Here is a 6,433-nt window from a genome sequence, read left to right on the forward strand (position 1 = left end):
GAGCCACCCAGACACCCACTTTTGTGACTTTATAAATTGTGTACCTTTTCATGGAATTCCCTTGCCCTCTTTTCTTGTCCTTCCACTTTTTCTTTAAAACTCAGTGAAAGCATTGCTTTCTCTGGGAAGCCTTCTCTGATTGCTATTTGTTTGACATATTCCTATCCCTGACCTTCACATTGTGCAACTTTTTATAAAGACACATTAGTTTACATTGGTGATTATTATGTATGCGGTCACTGAGTGTAGCTTATTCAACTTGGGAATCACAACGTCTGTGACAAACAGGAACTCCTGCCACATTCTTTAATTGAATGAGTCAATAAAAGATTAATCTTATAATGCATTTAAAAGTTTTCCCCCTTGTTTTGTAGGAAACCTGCTTCTAATATGTGAAGTCAGCTCCTATGCAGACTAGATAGAACCACGAAACAATGTAACTTTGTCCTCTTGGGCCTCACCCAGGATCCAAAGAAACAGAAGATCCTTTTTGTTATGTTCTTACTCTTTTATATTTTCACTGTGGTGGGCAATTTGCTCATCGTGGTGTCTGTAACTGTCAGTAAGACCCTGGGCTCACCTATGTACTTTTTTCTTGGTAACTTATCATGTATGGATGTCATTTATTCCTCTTCTATTTTCCCCAGGTTGATTTCAGACTTCTTGTTTGGGGAAAATACCATATCCTTCCAATCTTGTATGACCCAGCTATTTACAGCACCTTTTTGGTGGATCAGAGGTCTTCCTTCTGCTGGTGATGGCCTATGACCGCTATGTGGCCATCTGCAAGCCCTTGCATTATTTGGTGATCATGAGGCAGTGGGTATGTGTTGTGCTGCTGGCAATGTCCTGGGTTGGAGGTTTTCTCCATTCAGTAATTCAAGTTAGTACTATTTATGGGCTCCCATTCTGTGGTCCCAATGTCATTGATCATTTTTTCTGTGACATGTACCCCGTATTGAAACTGGTCTGTACTGACACATATGTTGTTGGCCTGTTAGTGGTGGCCAATAGGGGGATGTTCTGCAGTATCGTGTTTGTGTTCTTGCTCACCTCTTATGGTGTCATCTTGCACTCTCTAAAGAACCTTAGTCCAGAAGGGAGGCGGAAAGCCCTCCAGACCTGTGGTTCCCACATCACTGTGGTGGTCTTCTTCTTTGTTCCATGTATCTTCATGTATGCAAGACCTGCTAAGACCTTTCCCATTGACAAATCATTGACTGTGTTTTATACAGTCATAACCCCCATGTTGAACCCACTGACCTACACTCTGAGAAATTCTGAGGTGATAAATGCCATGAAGAAGCTCTGGAGGAGAAATGTCATATCAAGTAGTAAATAAGTGCATCATGAAGAAGTAATTTAGAATTAGAGCCAATCTCCTCAAATGGTAAAGTCCATTTTAATATAAATGCATTTTCAGTAGGAGTCAATAAATAATTTGTAATGTAGTAGTAATGAAAGTTTTATGGCTACCCAGATTGTTATTTATTTTTGTTTTTTTATTCAGATAAATTAACATACAGTATTAGATTAATATCAGATACACAATAGCATGCTTTAATAGTTCTATGCACAGTGTTCATCATGATGAATATAGTCTTAATCCCCATATGTAATGAGGTTGTCAATGGAATTTTTATAGTTACACTAATTTTTAACTAATTGTTTTTATTACTTTTATTCTCATTCTTATTTTTAGTTGGATTCCTTTTTTTAACATGCAGTGTTTTATTAGCTTCATGTGTGCAATAAATTCCATTCATCACCCATTGCTCATAATGACAAGTTCACTCCTTAATCCCCATCACCTGTTTAACCCACCCCCTTCACTGGTAACCATCAGTTTGTTCTCTATGATTCTGTTCCTTGATCTCTCTCTCTGTCTTTCCCCTTTGCTTGTTGATTTTGTTTCTTAAACTCCACATAGGAGTGACATCATATGGTATTTGTCTTTCTCTGACTGACTTATTTTGCTTGGCACTATACTCACTAGCTCCATGAATGTCAAGATTTCACCATACCCCTTCTTTATCCATTCATTAATTGATGGACACTTGGGAGCTTCCATAATCTGGCTATTGTAAAGAAAGCTGCTACAAATGTCGGGATGTGTATATCCTTTTTAAATTAGTGTTTTTGTATTCTTTGGGTAAATACCTAGTAGTGCTATTGTTAGATTGTTGACTAGTTTTACTTTTGAGTTTTTGAGGGACCTCTGTACTGTTTCCCAGATGGCTGTAGCAGTTTGCATTCCCAGCAACAGTACATGAGTCTTCCTATTTCTTACATTCTCACCAACATCTGTTTCTTGTGTTGTTGATTTTAGCCATTCCGACCAGGTGTGAGGTGATATCTCATTGTAGTTTTGACTTGCATTTCCCTGAGTAAGTGATGATGAACATGTTTTCATGCTGGCCATCTGTATGTCTTTTTGGAGAAATGTACATTCATGTAGCCTGCCCATTTTAAAACTGGATTATTTGTTTTTTGGGTGTTGGGTTTTATAAGTTCTTTATATATTTTGGATACTAGCCCTTTAGATTCCTGTGTTTTATCTTTGTTCTTTTTATTGCACTAGTTAACATACTGAATGCTATGTAGACTATCATCTTTATTCTATTTTGTTTGCATTGCATATGTGATTCTTAGTGTATTTTACTTTTTTAAATAAAAATGAAAGTATAATAGGTTGTAATAAATATTAAAAATGGAATCCATACAAAGTGAGAAATATTGAATAAACCTTTACCCATCTCTCACCATTGTCCCTATTCTTCTTCCATATGTAGTTATTGTGTTAAGATTGTGTTGTTTCTAAGATTGTTCAATTAGTAATCTTTGCTAATAAAATATATGTGTTGTGTTTATGTCTCTGTGTATAACTTTTGCATTTACTACTCAGCCTCCTGGAGATCTTTCCATGCTAGTCTATATAGATATAACTCATTCTCAGCTTCCTCAAAGTGCTTAAATCTCTTTATGAAGATACAGCAAAATTCATATTTCCAGTCCGTGTCATGTTTTCCCCAATTTTATTTTTTGTGACCATTAACTCTACAATAAAGTCCTTTTGAAATTTTGTAAGTATGAGTTTTTAGAAGTGGAATTGTTGGATCAAATTGTACATGTATTTAAATGTTGTTGTTTGTAGTTATTGCCCAAATATCATCCATGAGCTTGTACGAAACTACACTACTTCTCTCAGGCTAGAAAATACCTATTTGTGCAAATTCTCAACCCTCAGTTCTTGACAAACATTTATAGGATTTGAGAACATGAGATTACTTAAAGAAATTGTGTTTCATTTGCTTACTTTAATTGAAACTCAATAAATGTAATTGAATTTGAGCATCTATTCACACTTAAAATGATTTCTATTCTTTTTTTTGGTGAATTTCCCATTAATGACTTTTACCTGTTTTAGTGTATTACTGTTCTTTTCCATAGTGATTATTATGATTTAATAATACACTAAGGAAGTTATCCCCTTTACCATTTATGTGTAATTACTATTTTTCCAGCTTGTGATTTATTTTTGATGTTTTATAGTGTGCAGAGTATCTTTAAGTCTTTAAGTTGTCACATTTATAAGCATCTGTATTTCTTTATTATTCTTTTAAAGTCTGTAGGCTTGTATTATGTCCTCTTTTCCATTTCTGATATTTGTAATTTTGTGTGTTCTACTTTTCTAGATCAGTCTGGCTAGGAGTTTATCAGCTTTCTTGATTTTTTTCAAAGAAGCAGCTCTTCATCGCATTTGTTTTTCTTTATCCTTTTTGTGTTCTAATTTCTATTGATTTATGTTTTACTTTCATTTTAACTATTTACTTGAATTTAATTTGTTCTTCCCTTCTCCCCAAATTTTTTAGATATGTACTTAGATAATTGATTTGAAGTGTTTCTTCTTTTCTAATGTATGCATTTAATGCTAATTTACATGTACTCACTGTGCAATGGCAATTTATGCGGAAGGATGGTTTTAGCTGCATTCCACAAAATTTGAAATGTTTTTCTTTCATGTTTTAATTAATTTAAAGTATATTTTGAATTTCACTTGTGACTTCTTTTTTGGCCCTTGAGTTAATTATCTGCTTAATTTCTAAATATTTGATTTTTTTTCCTGATACTTTTCTGTTTTTGCTTTTAGTTTAATTCCATTAATATCTAAGTCTGTAAGACTTGAATACTTTTGAATTTGTTAAAGTTTGATTTCTTATTTATTTGTTTATGTATTTATATGTTTAATTATTATAAAGTATTTTTAATGGTCCAGAACATAGTTTATCCTAGGGAAGGTTCTGTGATCACTTGATAAAAGCTGTGTATTCTTTTGGTCATTTAATTTCCAAATATTCAGGAGATATTATAGAATTTTTTTTGGGTACTGATTTGAATTTAATTTCTTTTTTGCTAAGGAATATGGCATGCATGATAACAATTCTTAAGAATTCTTGTTTGTTTTTTATTTTGTTTTTTTTTTTTGTTTTTTGGTCCTGATATGGTTTATCTTCTGAATGGTGCATATTACATATGTATTCGGAGAGAATGTGTATTATGTTGTTTTGTCATGAAAGACAAGTTGGTTAATAGTGCTTTTCATTGCCATCTATTTCCTTCCTGATTCTCTGGGTTCTTGGTAAATTGACTCCTTTATCATTATGTTTTGGAGCCCTTTATTCCTGTTCATATTTAGTTTTCTTTAGTCTGCTTTATCAGTATATTTACTCCAGTTTAGTTTTGATCAGGGTTTGCATGGTATATTGTTGTCCATCCTTTCACTTGGCATAGATATGTCTTTACATTTAAAATCATTTTTTCTTTTTGTAGACAGCAAGCATATTGTGGTGTCTTGCTTTCTTACCCAATATGAACAGTCTTTATCTTTTACTTGTTGTATGAACCATTTATATTTAATAGAATTATTAATCTCATTTTCTCAAAGTGGTCTTTTTACAGTTTGTAGTTTGTATCACCATATTCAAAATTCCAGACAATACATTTGTTTGGTATTTTCTTAGGTCATTTTATTTTGTAAATAATATTTTAGGTATTTTATTTTGTATTCATCTCTCTCATTTTAATCTATTTGAATGACTTAGTTTCTTTTTTATCCCCAAATTGTTAATTTAATGGCCATTTTAAAACTATTGCTTTGTACAATGGTAGAAACATTCGATTGGCAACAGACCTATCCACAGAGACCTGGCAGGCCAGAAAGGACTGGAATGATATATTCAGAGCACTAAATGAGAAAAATATGCAGCCAAGAATACTATATCCACCTAGGCTGTCAATGAAAATAAGAGAGATAAAAAGCTTCCAGGACAAACAAAAACTAAAGGAATTTGCAAACACAAAATCAGCCCTACAAGAAATATTGAAAGGGGTCCTCTAAACAAAGAGAGAGCCTAAGTGTAACATAGACCAGAGAGGAACACAGACAATATACAGTAACAGTCACCTTACAGGCAATACAATGGCACTAAATTCCTATCTTTCAATAGTTACCCTGAATGTAAATGGGCTAAATGCCCCAATCAAAAGACACAGGCTATCAGATTGGATAAAAAAAAAAACAAGACCCATCGATATGCTGTCTGCAAGAGACTCATTTTAGACCCAAAGACACCCCCAGATTGAAAGTGAGGGGGTGGAAAAATATTTACCATACTAATGGACACCAAAAGAAAGTTGGGGTGGCAATCCTTATATCAGACAAATCAGTTAAACCAAAGACTATAATAAGAGATGAAGGACACTATATCCTACTTAAAGGGTCTATCCAACAAGAAGATCTAACAATTGTAAATATCTATGTCCCCAACATGGGAGCAGCCAATTATATAAGCCAATTAATGACAAAAGCAAAGAAACACATCGACAACAATACAATAATAGTAGGGGAATTTAACACCCCCCATCACTGAAATGGACAGATCATCTAAGCAAAAGATCAACAAGGAAATAAAGACTTTAAATGACACACTGGACCAAATGGACTTCACAGATATATTCAGAACATTCCATTCCAAAGAAACAGAATACACATTCTTCTCTAGTGCCCATGGAACATTCTCCAGAACAGACCATATCCTAGGTCACAAATCAGGTCTCAACTGGTACCAGAATATTGGAATCATTCCCTGCTTATTTTTGGACCACAATGCTATGAAACTAGAACTCAATCACAAGGGGAAAGTCAGAAAGAACTCAAAGACATGGAGGTTAAAGAACATCCTACTAAAGAATGAATGGGTCAACCAGGAAATTAAAGAATAATTTAAAAAATTCATGGAAACCAATGAAAATGAAAACACAACTATTCAAAATCTTGGGATGCAGCAAAGGCAGTCCTAAGAGGAAAGTATATAGCAATACAAGCCTTTCTCAAGAAACAAGAAAGGTCTCAAATATACAACCTAACCCTACA

At 33.7% G+C, this 6,433-nt stretch overlaps 1 pseudogene; it reads left to right on the plus strand.

The window, feature by feature from the left end:
• The first annotated feature begins 418 nt into the window (after window positions 1-418).
• Window positions 419-1,342, plus strand: LOC102737441 (olfactory receptor 4A47-like; annotated as a pseudogene).
• The last annotated feature ends 5,091 nt before the right edge of the window (window positions 1,343-6,433 follow it).

This window comes from Leptonychotes weddellii, unplaced genomic scaffold (genome assembly GCF_054177405.1).
Source record: "Leptonychotes weddellii isolate Sample4059 unplaced genomic scaffold, ASM5417740v2 HiC_scaffold_3310, whole genome shotgun sequence".
NCBI lineage: Eukaryota > Metazoa > Chordata > Mammalia > Carnivora > Phocidae > Leptonychotes > Leptonychotes weddellii.